Source organism: Lagenorhynchus albirostris, chromosome 9 (genome assembly GCF_949774975.1).
Source record: "Lagenorhynchus albirostris chromosome 9, mLagAlb1.1, whole genome shotgun sequence".
Classification (NCBI taxonomy): Eukaryota; Metazoa; Chordata; class Mammalia; order Artiodactyla; family Delphinidae; genus Lagenorhynchus; species Lagenorhynchus albirostris.
The window spans coordinates 82291765-82306759 of record NC_083103.1 but is presented as its reverse complement, the minus strand read 5'-3'; the positions used below and the strand labels follow the sequence as shown (position 1 = coordinate 82306759).

The 14995-nt window shown below is 35.3% G+C and overlaps 1 protein-coding gene across 10 annotated transcripts in view; it reads left to right on the top strand.

Moving 5' to 3' along the window:
- MSANTD4 (Myb/SANT DNA binding domain containing 4 with coiled-coils) overlaps nucleotides 1-14995 on the top strand; it is a 39992-nt gene that overhangs the window by 13327 nt on the left and 11670 nt on the right. For 7 of the 10 annotated variants that reach the window (XR_009542516.1, XR_009542519.1, XR_009542518.1 and 4 more), the window contains 2 exons: nucleotides 456-510; nucleotides 1422-1568. The gene's annotated coding sequence lies outside the window, so the exon portion shown is untranslated. Of the gene's footprint in view, nucleotides 1-455; nucleotides 511-1421; nucleotides 1569-4088; nucleotides 4204-5393; nucleotides 5661-14995 lie in introns of those variants that run through there. The other 3 variants (XM_060160309.1, XM_060160308.1, XM_060160310.1) reach the window with 3 other exon arrangements.

The following is a 14995-nucleotide window of genomic DNA, read 5'->3' as shown; positions in this document are numbered from 1 at the left end:
TGTATTTTGTCTTTGCTCCTCCCTGTGCAACAAAGTATGTATCTTTAGTCCCTTTGGTATTTATTCTGAGACCAAGGGCTTGCTTAATTTGGTGATTTGCCTTCAGTCCCCTGAAGGTACTTCTTCCACAATCCAGGTGATTCTAATGCACACTAAAGTTGAGAATCACTGCACGAGATCACTTTGTATTTTCCCATTTCCAGAGCTGATATGTAGCCTTAGTATATCTCTTCTATTGACAGGTACTACCTTGATTCTGCATTTGGTCCTTGTTAATTTAAGAATGTCTTGAAACCATATGTGACATTTGAGTATGGGTATATAAGGAAAAAATATACTTCTTCTTAGTTACCTAGACTTTGAAATAGTGTTATTTTTCTATAACTGAAATAAATGCTTCTACCATAAAAATAAAATTTGCCTATACTAACTATGTGAACGTTTATCATTTCAAGTGATGCTCAGTGATGAGGGTTGAGGTTGTGAAGCCTGGAAAAGAGCTTTATCATGGTGAGTGGGGGAAAGGGGCCTAAACATTTGTGTTAGACATTGTGCTATGTGCTTTTTTATACATTATTTTATTTGTTTCTCAAAACAATCCTGAGCTAAGTCATGTTAGCCCTACTTTTATAAGAAAGGAAATAGTGCCTCAGAATACTTGAAAAATGATATGCCAATACTGACCCAAGATTTTAGCATAAGAGCTCTAAGGAGAAGGAGTATTGAAAGTTTGTAGGTGTAATTATAAGTATTGTAGCTTGGTCACTTGCTACTTGTGAAAGTCATTTAATTTACTCTGTGATTTGATTTCCTCATGTGTAAAATGAGCGTAATGATATCTGCTCTGCCTATGCTTCATAGTTCTTTTTTTGTTAATAAAATGGTATTGAAACTATAGGCTATTTTAAAAGAGGCTATTTTAAAGGCAAGTTGATATTAGTGTTACATTTAAGATGTTAATTTCCTCGAAGTAGCATTGAAGATAGCCAATATTATTTATGGATGGAGCATTCTTGGTTACTATAAGTAAGAGACTTAAAAAAAAAAGCATCAGCTTAATATCTTCCAGGGCTTTGGTTGAGGAGCCTTGGGTTTCTTAACCCTGCCCCAGGTATAGATGGATTGGGTTGGGTCGCTATAGTAGGAAACTTCATTGCTGCATTTCTGAAGTGGTAGGCACACTGGGAGTGAGTCATTTTGGTTATTTCTGTGTAACAAACCACTCCAAAACAGTGGCTCATGTTGCTTATGATTTTAGAGGCAATTAGGCTGAGCTCAGTTGGGTGGTTCTGATCTTGGCTGGGTTCTCATGGTCAGCTGCAGGTTAGCTAGGCTGTTCAGCTTCTGGGGGTGTTAACTGGATATTGGTTTGGGGTGGAGGGTTGTCTTAGCTCTCCTGATGGTGTTTAATCCTTTAACAGGATTTGTTTTAATGGCGATGGCAGGAGTTCAAGAGCGAAAGAAGTGATTCTCAAAGTGTCTTGAGGTCAAGGCTCAGGACTGGCACTTCACTTCTGCTGCACGATACTGGCCAAAAACAAATCATCGGGTCAGACCAGAGTTGACAGGTGGGGAATCGAGTCCACCTCTTGATATGAGGAGCTGTAAAGTCTTTGCAAAAAATGGGGATACAGAGAGGGGTGAGGAATTGTGTTCATTCTCATAATCTACTACACAGTCATTTTGGTTTGCCTGGGATACTCCTGATTATACCAGTGGTATTGGTAGCTTATCTGGTTTAGCATTTGTCCTAGGTAGAAATACCCCAATATGGGCATTAAATTATATTGTCATCCTGATCATGAGGAACACCTTCATCCCTTTTGTAAGGATGCTGATTTAGAAGAAGAAAGGGGCCATAAATTTGTTTATAAACACTATAGTCTTTGTGATTGAAGAGAATTTTTGCTTAACTTCTTTTTTCTACCTAATTTGTCCATTTTTTATTACTTTGCTTCCTCTTTTCATTTTTCTACCTCTTCATGCTTTGTCACTTATATCCTGAAAATAAAAACAGATCATAGTGCTTCCAGAATATTTTGTTTTAAATTGGTAGCTACCTTTCCTACCTCTCCTTAACTTTTTTTTTGTTTTGAAATCAAAATTGTTTTCACTGGGTTGCTCTACATTTGTTTTAACATTATACTTCCCCCCAAATAAATTAATTTTTTAAATACAGGTGACCCATTGAACAATGTGGGGGTTAGGGGCACTGACCCCCCTATGCAGTTGAAAATCTGCATGTAACTTTTGACTCCCTGAAAACTTAACTACTAATAACCTATTCTTGACTGGAAGCCTTACTGATAACATAAAACAGTTAGTTAACACATATTTTGCATATGTATTACATTCTGTATTCTTACAACGGAGTAAGCTAGAGAAAAGAAAATGTTATTAAGAAAATCATGAGAAAGAGAAAACACATTTACAGTGCCATAAACAGTGTCTGTTTACAAGATGAATTGTCTGTCTTGGCAGTATCTACATCAATATTGTGTTATATGATACAAAACACAGTAGATGTTATATGTATTACACCAGACATCAAAAATGAATAAAATATGAAAAATTCATTTATTTACAGGTATGATGCTTCATGCATTGATAATAAAGGAGCAGCAGTATGATTGCTTTATGGTAGCCTAGTGTAATCAATATAATTAATTTATGGTAGCCTAGCCTATACACTAATGAATGAGTCGTTATAAAATTTTTATGAAATATAGTATACAGTCATATTCATTATAGAGTATTGGAAACATTGTTACATTTAAAAAAATCATTGTGATGATAGGCTGATACTGTTTCTCCAATTATGAGAGAGACATACTGTACAGTAATGTAATACTTTGAAAACAAGTTATAAAATAGCAAGAAAACTAACACATTACTAATCTTATATTAAATATCACTCACCTTATTCCTATATAAGGATAGGCTTTCCACTTATATACAAGTCTTGCACATGATGTTCTACACAGTGAATACTTAGGTGATAATGACTGTGACACAAAAACGTCTCATACAGTTCTTGCTGTACAGTTATTATATTTTCACATGCAGACACACAAACACAACAGATAAGTTTATTAACAGTACAGCATAGTGATTATTTACTATTCATTAAGTGGAAGTGGATCATCATAAAGACCTTCATCCTCATAGTCTTCACCTCGAGTAGGCTGAGGAGGAGGAGGAAGAGAAGGAGTTGATCTTGTGGTGGCAGAGGCAGAAGAGGTGGAGGAGGTAGAAGGAGAGACAGGAGAGGCAGGCACACTCAGTGTAACTTTATGGAAATACATTGTAATTTCTGTCTTTTTTGCTTTTTCATTTCTCTAGAAATGTTTTAACATGGTACCAAACCTTCCACTATCTGCTTTAGTTTTGGTGCCCGTATCAGAATGGTCCATGTTGTAAAAGAAGTCAAATGCAGTCTTGCATAATTGGAACACTTCTACCAGATTATCTAATGTCAATTTGTTTTCTGGCACTGCTTCTGTTATATCTCTTCCTCATCATCTGGTTTGAAAGCACTCATCTTCATCAAGTGGTCTTCTGTTAATTCCTCTGGTTGTGGTGTCTATCAGCTCTTGAGTCTCTCCAAGATCCATATCTTGAAACCCTTCCCTCACCCCCCACCTTTTTTGGTCATGTCCACAATCTCTTTTATGATTTCCTTGATTGGCTCTATCATAAGTCCTGTGATGTCATGTAACACAACTGGACACAATTTTCTCCAACAAGAATTTACAGTTCCAGGCCTAATGGCTTTCACGGCTTTTTCTAAAATAACCATGACATCTTCAATGGTGTAATCCTTCCAAACTTTCATGATGTTCTGTCAGGGTTCTCTTCCATTGTGTTGATAGTCCTTTCCATAGAGTACCATGTGTAATGAGCCTTAAAGGTCCTTATGACCCCCTGATCTAGAGGCTGAATTAGAGATGTTGTGTTTTGGGGGAAGTAGATCACTTTGATGCCTTTGATGTTGAACTTATGGGGTTCTGGGTGGCCAGGGGCATTGTCCAATAGCAAAATAACTTTAAAAGACAGTCCCTTCCTGACAAGATATTTTCTAACTTCAGGGACAAAGCATCTATGGAACCAGTCCAGAAAAAGGGTTCTCATCGTTCAGACCTTCTTGTTGTACAACTAAAAGCCTGGCAGCTGGTGTTCATCTTTCCTTTTCAAGGCTCAGGTGTTAGCAGCTTTATAGATAAGAGCAGTCCTGATTATAAACCCAATTGTATTTGCATAAAAAGTAGAGTTAGCCTGTCCCTCCCTGCCTTAAATCCTGGTGCTCACTTCTCTTCCTTACTAATAAATGTCCTGCATGGAATTTTTTTCCAGAATAGGGCACTTTTGTCTTCATAAAAAACCTGTTCAGGCAGATATCCATTCTCCTCAATGATTTTCTTAATGGTGTCTGGGAACTTGTCTGCTGCCTCTTGGTCAGCAGAAGCTGCTTCTCCTATTATATTGGCATTTTTAAAAAGCCAAACCTCTTTCTAAAATTATCAAACTGTGCTGGCATTAAATTCTCCAGCTTTAGATCTTTCACCTTCCTTTTGTTTTAAATTATCATATAATGACTTTGCTTTTTCTTGAATCAAATTAGAGCCTATAGAGCCTTTCTTATAGCCACCCTGAACCCATATAAAAGCTGCATTTTCAATATGAGATAAAAAGGTATTTTGCAAAAGTGCAAGGTTTTCACACCTGCTGCTGGAGCTGCAGTGACAGCTTCATGAATTTCCTTTTCCTTTTTTACAATGGTCCTTATGCGGAATTCATTTATCTTGAAATGGTGGGCAATCGCAGCTGCAGACCTTAATCTACTCTTCACATCAAGCAATTCAACTTTTCCTTATAAAGTTATGACTTTTCTCTGCTTCTTGGGAGCATTTCCAGCATCACTAGTGGCATTTTGTATGGGTTCCATGGTGTTATTCAAAGTTGATGGTATTGCACTAAACACGATAAAAAATACACAGGAACTGTGAGAGATCACTTTTAACTGTGGTATGCAATTTACTGGAGAGGTAAACTGCTCATACAGAGATGATTAGCATCACATGGCATTTTAAGCTGATACAACACGAGCTCACCACAATAGCAACAAAAGGTGGCTATGAAATTATTATAGTGTTACAGTAAACACTACAGTTAATTTATGCAGTTATTTAATACTGGATTTTTACATTTGTTTACATTTCTTTGGACTATGAATGGTGCCATATGTAGTCTATGTGTGTGTAAGTTTTGATAAATTGTAATTTTTTATAATAGATTTTTATATATTTTGATAGTAAATAATGAAATAGACTAGTACCTACGTATATTTTATGCATTCATGACATATCTTTTTCTTATGTTTTTGATATTTCTAGGCTATGCAGTTCATCTGTGAGTTTTTTCAAATTGTCACAAATCTCCAAAAAGTTTTCCAGTATATTTATTGAAAAAATTTGCACATAAGTGGACAGCTCAAACCTATGCAGTTCGAAGGTTCAACTGTATATAACTTTTGTCAAGGCTTTCTAGTTGCTATCCTTAGACCTGAAGTTGTACTTCTAAAGCTCCCAGAATATTAAACACCTGTTTCATTTTTTGACCTCTAACTTCTTTTTGACACATGCTGAGCCTTTAGAACATACATATCAGGTGGCATTTTGTGCAGTGCCTTAATTAAAACCCAGATGAGAATTGTCAAAGGTATCACTTTGAAATTTCTCCCCAATGCATATCAAAAAGGATTTAGCTTAAACATAGTGGGAAGAAAACCAAAGAACATATCTTCTTGGGGGAAAAAAAAGAGTTGTTGATTAAATCTCAGGAGATTAATTTACCACTGTAGATAGAAGCATTGAGACCATGCTGAATTGAACTGAGACCAGAAGAAATGAGAAATTGACAATGATTATAAAATTTGAATTTTGATAAATATATTCTGAGAAGAACTTTCTTGATATGAATTTTATCAGGGGAAAACCCTTTATTATTTACCATTTATTTTCTGATGTGACCCATTCATCTTTAAAAAATTTTAATAAGTTGAAATATAAAATCCATCTACTCTGGTGTCAATTCCTTTCAAATCTAAATTTCCAGTTCCAACATTTGAATTGAACTATAAACCTGTATTTTCAATTGTTATATGGCATTTCACCATGTATAGTTTGCTGTTTTCTGAAATACATGGTATATGCCAGAATCAAATTCATTAACTCCCTTCTCTCATATCTGTAAATTATCTTCCCTATGCAGTTGGTATTATTTGTACCAGATTGTTTGGTTGGAAATTTTAGTGGTGTCTTCTAATCCTTTGCCTTTTTCAATCTGCTCATGTTGTTAAGTCCTGTATTTTCTTCTTTTGATGGCTCATTCCAACCTCCTTCAATCTCACATGTAGTCTTTGGCATCGTGGCATTTGCAGTCTGTATCTCAGGAGTCTCCTGATTCTCAGTTTGCTTCTATTTAATCCTCCCTGTATGATACTTCCAGAATAGATTTCATAAAGTACTGTGTTCATTATGCCCTGAGAATTAACAGGATGTGAACTAGTGGAAGAAGAGCAGAGCTCTGGAAAGACCATAGGTCCAGTCTCAGCTCCACTTTATCAGCTGAGTGATGTGGGGCAGTTGGTGTTTCTTAGTCATGGTTCTTCATCTCTATTACATTGAATATCATGCCCTAACTCTCACTGTGTTTATATTAATAAAATTAATATATGAGAATGCAGTTAGAATTTAGAAATCAGCTTAAAGACATTACACATTTTTCTTCCTTGTAACAAGGATTCCTTCTGAATCAAGTGTAATATCCTCAGATGTTCTTTGCCTACCCTAAGATTGTCTCATACCAACATAAATAGGTTTGTCAATGTTCTTTCCAAATACTCCATGAAGTTTTCTTCCCTTTTCCTTTGATCATGTTGCTTTTACACTTGAACTTTTCAGTTTTTATCCTAGAGTGACAATCAGAAGAGAAAAGCTTTTTCCTATATGGGGACTTAGTCATTTCTACCATTCTCTACCATAATTAAAAATATAAAAATGAATTTCCCTGCATAAAATTGAAATATTTTATCATATAAATTTGGTATCATTTTAACAAGTTGATGTATAGTTGACTTACAGTATTATCTTAGTTTTGGGTATACAACATAGTAATAGTATATAATAGTAATTTGATGTTTTTATAGGCTATACTCCATACAGGGTTATTATAACATATTGACTATATTCCTTGCTCTGTATATTACATCCTTGTAACTTATTTATTTTATACCTAGTAGTTTGCACCTCTTAAAGCCCGTCACCTATTTTGCCCCTCCACCCATCCCTCTCCCCTCTGGTAACCACTGTTCGTTTTCTATATCTGTGAGTCTGTTTCTGTTTATTTGTTTTATTTTTTTCTCTTTTTAATTGGGGTATAGTTGCTTTACAATGTTGTGTTAGTTTCTGTTGTACAACGAAGTGAAGCAGCTATACGTATACGTATATCCCCACCCTCCTGGGAACTCTCTCCCAACCCCACCCCATCCCATCCATCTAGGTCACCACAGGGCACCGAGCTGAGCTCCCTGCGCTATACAGCAGGTCCCCACTAGCTATATGTTTTATACATGGCAGTGCACATACGTCAATCCCAATCTCCCAATTCATCCTCCCCTCCCCCCATGTCCACACATCCATTCCCTATATCTGCCCTGCAAATAGGTTCATCTGTACCATTTTTCTAGATTCCACATACATGCGTTAAAATATGACATTTGTTTTTTTCTTCCTGACTTACTTCATTCTGTATGACAGACTCTAGGTCCATCCACCTCATTACAAATAACTCAGTTTTGATCCTTTTTATGGCTAATATTCCATTGTATATATGGGCCACATCTTCTTTATCCATACATCTGTCGATGGACATTTAAGTTGGTTCCATGTCCTGGCTATTGTAAACATTGCAGCAGTGAACGTTGTGGTACATGTCTCTTTTTGAATTATGGTTTTCTCAGGGTATATGCCCAGTAGTGGGATTGCTGGGTCATATGGAAGTTCTATTTTTAGTTTTTTAAGGAAACTCCATACTGTTCTCCATAATGACTGTATAAATTTACATTCCCACCAACAGTGCAAGAGGGTTCCCTTTTCTCCACACCCTCTCCAGCGCTTATTGTTTGTAGATTTTTTGATGATGGCCATTCTGACTGGTGTGAAGTGATACCTCATTGTAGTTTTGATCTGCATTTCTCTAATAATTAGTGATGTTCATCATCTTTTCATGTACCTTTGGCCATCTGTGTGTCTTCATTGGAGAAATGTCTGTTTAGGTCTTCCACCCACTTTTTTATTGTGTTTGCTTTTTTGATTATTGAGCTTCATGAGCTGTTTGTATATTTTGGAGATTAATCCTTTGTCACTTGCTTCGTTTACAAATATTTTCTCCCATTCTGAGGGTTGTCTTTTTATTTCATTTATGCTTTTCTTTGCTGTGCAAAAGCTTTTAAGTTTAATAGATCCCATTTGTTTATTTTTGTTTTTATTTTCATTACTCTAGGTGGTGGGTCAAAAAAGAACTTGCTGTGATTTATGTCAAAGAGTGTTCTTCCTATATTTTCCTCTGAGAGTTTTATAGTGTCCAGTCTTACATTTAGGTCTTTAATCCATTTTGAGTTTATTTTTGTGTATGATGTTAGGGAATGTTCTAATTTCATTCTTTTACATGTAGCGTCCAGTCTTCCCAGCACCGCTTATTAAAGAGACTGACTTTTCTTCATTGTATATCCTTGCCTCCTTTGTCATAGATTAGGTGACCATCGGTGCATGGGTTTATCTCTGGGCTTTCTATCCTGTTCCATTGATTTATATTTCTGTTTTTGTGTCAGTACCATACTCTTGATTACTGTAGCTTTGTAGTATAGTCTGAAGTCAGGGAACCTGATTCCTCCAGCTCTGTTTTTCTTTCTCAAGATTGCTTTGGCTATTCAGGGTCTTTTGTGTTTCCATACATGTTGTAGAATTTTTTGTTCTACTTCTGTGAAAAATGTCATTAGTAATTTGATAAGGATTGCATTGAATCTGCAGACTGCTTTGGGTAATATAGTCATTTTCACAATATTGATTCTTCCAGTCCAAGAACATGGTATATCTCTCCATCTGTTTCTGTCATCTTTGATTTCTTTCATCAGTGTCTTATAGTTTTCTGAGTACAGATCTTTTACTTCCTTAGGTGGGTTTACTCCTAGGTATTTTATTCTTTATGTTGCAATGGAAATGGAATTGTTTCCTTAATTTCTCTTTCTGATATTTCACTGTAAGTGTATAGGAATGCAATCGACTTCTTTGCGTTAATTTTGTATCCTTCAACTTTACCAAACTCATTGATTAGCTCTTGTAGTTTTCGATGGCATCTTTAGAATTCTCTATGTATGTACCATGTCATCTGCAAAGAAAAGAAGTTTTACTTCTTTGGATCTTCTTTGGATTCCTTTTCTTTTTCTTCTTTGTTTGCCGTAGCAGGACTTCCAAAATTATGTTGAATAATAGTTGCAAGAGTGGACATCCTTGTCTTATTCCTGATTTTAGAGGAAATGCTTTCAGTTTTTCAACACTGAGAATGATGTTTGCTGTGGGTTTGTCATATATGGCCTTTATTATGTTGAGGTAGGTTCCCTCTATGCCTATTTTCTGGAGAGTTCTTTTTATCATAAATGGGTGTTGACTTTTGTCAAAAGCTTTTTCTGCATCTATCGAAATGATCATACAGTTTTTATTCTTTAATTTGTTAATATGGTATATCACATTGATTGATTTGTATATATTGAAGAATGCTTGCATCCCTGGGATAAATCCCACTTGATCATGGTGTAGGATCCTTTTAATGTGTTATTGGATTCTGTTTCCTAGTATTTTGTTGAGGAATTTTTTGTTGAGGAATTGCAGAGGAAGGAACACTCCCAAGCTCATTTTCCTCAGCAGTGTTTTGGAAGGGTATGAGGAGGATAGGTGTTAGCTCTTCTCTAAATGTTTGATAGAATTCACCTGTGAAGCCATCTGGTCCAGGACTTTTGTTTGTTGGAAGATTTTTAATTGTAGTTTCAATTTCATTACTTGTGATTGGTCTATTTATATTTTCTATTTCTTCCTGGTTCAGTCTTGGAAGGTTGTACTTTTCTAAGAATTTGTCCATTTCTTCCAGGTTGTCAATTTTATTGGCATATAGTTGCTTGTAGTAGTCTCTTATCACCTTTTGTATTTCTGTAGTGTCAGTTGTAACTTCTTTTTCATTTCTAATTTTATTGATTTGAGTGCTCTCCCTTTTTTTCTTGATGAGTCTGACTAAAGGTTTATCAATTATGTTTATTTTCCCAAAGAACCAGCTTTTAGTTTCATTGATGTTTGCTATTGTTTTCTTTGTCTCTGTTTCATTTATTTCTGCTCTGATATTTATGATTTCTTTTCTTCTACTAACTTTGGGTTTTGTTTGTTCTTCTTTCTCTAGTTGCTTTAGGTGTAAGGTTAGTTTGTTTATTTGAGATTTTTCTTATTTCTTCAGGTAGGATTTAATTGCTATAAACTTCCCTCTTAGGACTGCTTTTGCTGCATCCCATAGATTTTGGGTTGTCATGTTTTCATTGTCATTTGTTTCTATGAACTTTTTCATTTCCTCTTTGATTTCTTCAGTGACCTCTTGTTTATTTAGTAGCGTATTGTTTAGCCTCCATGTGTTTGTGTTTTTCACAGTTTTTTTTTTTTCCTATAATTGATTTCTAATCTCAGTGTTTTGGTTGGAAAAGATGCTTGATACGATTTCAATTTTCTTAAATTTACTGAGGCTTGAATTGTTACCCAAGATGTGATCTATCCTGGAGAATGATCTGTGTGTACTTAAGAAGAAAGTGTATTCTGCTGCTTTCTGATGGAATGTCCTATAAATATCTATTAAGTCTATCTGGTCTATTTCATTTAAAGCTTGTGTTTCCTTACTTATTTTCTGTCTAGATGATCTGTCCATTGGTGTAATTGGGGTGTTAAAGTCCCCCACTATTTTTGCATTACTGTCAATTTCCCCTTTTATGGCTGTTAACATTTGCCTTATGTATTGAAGTGCTTGTATGCTGGGTGCATAAATATTTATAATTATTATGTCTTCTTGGATTGATGCCTTGATTATTATATAGTGTCCTTCCTTATCTCTTGTAATAGTCTTTATTTTAAAGTCTAGTTTATCTGATACGAATACTGCTACTCCAGCTTTCTTTTGATTGCCATTTGCATGGAATATCTTTTTCCATCTCCTCACTTTCAGTTTGTATGTTTCTCTGGGTCTGAAGGTGGGCCTCTCACTGTTGGGGCCTCTCCCGTTGTGGAGCACAGGCTCCGGACGCGCAGGCTCAGCAGGCTTGGCTCACGGGCCCAGCCGCTTCACGGCATGTGGCATCTTCCCGGACCGGGGCACAAACCCATGTCCTCTGCATCGGCAGGCGGACTCTCAACCACTGCGCCACCAGGGAAGCCCCGGGTCTTTTTTTGTATCCATTCATCCAGTCTGTGTGTTTTGGTTGGAGCATTTAATCCATTTATATTTAAGTTAATTATCAATATGTATGTTCCTATTGCCATTTTCTTTATTGTTTGGGGTCTGTTTTGTAGGTCCTTTTCTTCTTCTTGTCTTGTGTTTCCTGCCTAGAGAAGTTCTTTTAGCATTTGTTGTAAAGCTGATTTGGTGGTGCTGAATTCTCTTAGCTTTTGCTTGTCTGTAAAGCTTTTGATTTCTCCATCAAATCCAAATGAGATCCTTGATGGGTAGAGTAATCTTTGTTGTAGGTTCTTCCCTTTTATTACTTTAAATATATCCTGCCCCTCCCTTCTGGCTTGAAGACTTTCTGCTGAAAAAATAGCTGATAACTTATTGGGATTCCCTTGTATGTTATTTTTTGGTTTTCCCTTGCTGCTTTTAAGGTTTTTTCTTTGAATTTAATTTTTGTTAGTTTGATAAGTATGTGTCTTCGTGTTTTTCTCCTTGGGTTTATCCTGTATGGGACTCTCTGCACTTCCTGGACTTGGGTGACTATTTCCTTTCCCATGTTAGGGAAGATTTCAGTTATAAACTCTTCAGATATTTTCTCAGACCCTTTCTCTTTCTCCTCTTCTTCTCGGACCCCTATAATTCAAATGTTGCTGTATTTAATGTTGTCACAGAGGTCTCCAAGACTGTCCTCATATCTTTTCATTCTTTTTTCATTATTCTGCTTTTTACAGTTATTTCCATCATTCTGTCTGCTGGCTCATTATTTGTTTTTCTGTCTCAGTTATTCCTTTATTGATTTCTTCTAGTGTATTTTTCATTTCATTTATTGTGTTGTTCCTCACTGTTTGTTCTTTAGTTTTTCTACATCCTTGTTAAACATTTCTTGTATTTTCTCAATCTGTGCCTCCATTCTATTTCCCATATCCTGGATCATCTTTAGTATCATTACTCTGAATTCTTTTTCATGTATGTTGCCTATTTCCTCTTCATTTATTTTGTATGTAGGTTTGTACTTTGCTGCTTTGTCTGTAACATGTTTTTCTTTGGTCTCATTTTTTTTTTTTTGATGAGTGGGGATGTGTTCCTGTCTTGCAGGATGTTTGGCCTGAGGCATCCAGCATTGGAGTTTGCAGGCAGTTGGGTGGAGCTGGGTCTTGGTATTGAGATGAGGACTTTTGGGAGTCTGCATACTGATTAATATTCCCTGGGACCTGAAGTTCTCTGTTAGTCCAGAGACTTGGACTTTTGATTGTGTTGTTTGCTTTTTTGATTATTGAGCTGCATGAGCTGCTTATATATTTTGGAAATTAATCCTTTGTCAGTTGCTTCATTTGCAAATATTTTCTCCCATTCTAAGGGTTGTCTTTTCATCTTGTTTATGGTTTCCTTTGCTGTGCAAAAAGCTTTTAAATTTCATTAGGTCTCATTTGTTTATTCTTATCTTATTATTAATATTTCCTTTCTTCTGCTGACTTTGGGCTTTCTTTCTTCCTTTTCTAATTCCATTAGATGGAAAGGATTTGAGATATTTCTTGTTTGTTGAAGTGAGCCTGTATTTGTATAAACTTCCCTCTTAGAACTGCTTCTGCTGTATCCCATAGATTTTGTAAAGTTTTGTTTCTATTTTCATTTTTCTCAAGGTATTTTTTTTAAGTTTTATTTTGTTTTTTTTTTTGTTGCCCCATTGGTCTTTTAGTAGCATGTTGCTTAGTCTCCATGTGTTTGTGTCTTTTCCCCAGGTTTTTCCTGTTATTGATTTTTAGTTTCTCATTATTGTAGTTGGAAAAAAGGCTTGGTATAAATTTCAGTCATCTTAAATTTATTGACAACTGCTTTGTAGCCTAGCATATTATCTATTCTGGAGAAAGTTCCATGTGCGTTTGAGAAGAATGTGTATTCTGCTGTTTTCAGATGGAATGTTCAATGGATATGTATTAAGTCCATCTAGTCTAAAATATCATTTAAAGCCACTCTTTCCATATTGATTTTGTTTGGATGATCTATCCATTGATGTAGGTGGATATTTGTATTACTGTCAGTTTCTCCATTTATGTCTGTTAATATTTTCTTTATATTTCGGTGCTCCTAAATTAGGTGCATATATGTTTATGAATGTTATATCCTCTTCTTGAATTGACCCCTTTATCATTATATAATGCCCTTCTTTGTCTTTTGTTTTAAGACTTAAAAAAGTCTGTTTTGTCCAATATGAGTATTACTACCCAGATTTCTTTTCATTTCCTTTTGCATGAAACATTTTTTTTCTGTCCTTTCGCTTTCAGTCTGTATGTGTCTTTAGTTTGAAGTGACTCTCTTGTAGCCAGCATATAGATGGGTCTTGTTTTTTTATCCATTCAGTCACCCTGTGTCTTTTGAATTGAGCATTTAGTCCATTGACATTTAAAGTGATTATTGATAGGTATGTACTTATTGCTATTTTGTTACTTGTGTTCTTGTTGTTTTTGTAGTTCTCTTTTCTTCTTCTTTTAGTGTTTTCCCTGTGGTTTGATGATTTTTTTTTTGTTGTATGTTTGGATTCCTTTCTCTTTGTTTTTGTGTATCTATTGTAGGTTTTTGATTTGTGGTTACCATGGGTTCATATATTTTGACCTATAAATATAACTACTTGTTTTAAATAGATAGTCATTTAAGTTCAAACACATTCTAAAAGCTCTATATTTTTTATTTACCCCTCCATGTTTTAGGTTTTGGTGTAATATTTTACATTTTATGTGTATCCTTTAGCTGCTGATTGCAGTTATAGTTGATTTTACAATTTTTGTCTTTTAACCTTGATACTAACTTAACTGGTTTATCCATTGAATTTCATATATATTGACATTTATCAGTGAGATTTTTCTTCATATATTTTCTTATTTTTTTGTTTCATAGCCTTTTCTTTTTCACTTAAAGAAGACCCTTTAACATTCTTGTAGGGCTGACTTAGTAATAATAAACTCTTTTTTTTTTTTTTTTTTTTTGCTTTTCTGGGAACTCTTTCTCTCTCCTTCAATTCTGAATGATAACCTTGCCTGGTAGAGTATCCTTGGTTGTAGGTTTTTTTCCTTTCAGCACTTTAAATATGTCATGCCTCTCCCTCCTGGCCTGCAAAGTTTCTGCTGAAAAATCAACTGATACCCTTATGGGAATTCCCTTGTATGTGACTCTTTGTTTTTCTCTTGCTGCCATTAAATTCTGTCTTTATTTTTAACTTTTGCCTTTTTAATTATGATATGTCTTTTTGTGGATCTCTTTGAATTCATGTTGTTTGGGACTCTCTGTGCTTCGTGGCCTTGGATATTTGTTTTCTTCTTCAGGTTAGAAAAGTTTTTAGCCATAATGTCATCAAATACCTTTTCTGCCCCTTTCTCTCTCTCTTCTCCTTCTGCGTACCCTATAATGCAAATATTTGTAACTTGATTCTGTCCTAGAGGTTCCTTAAACTATCCTAATTAATTTG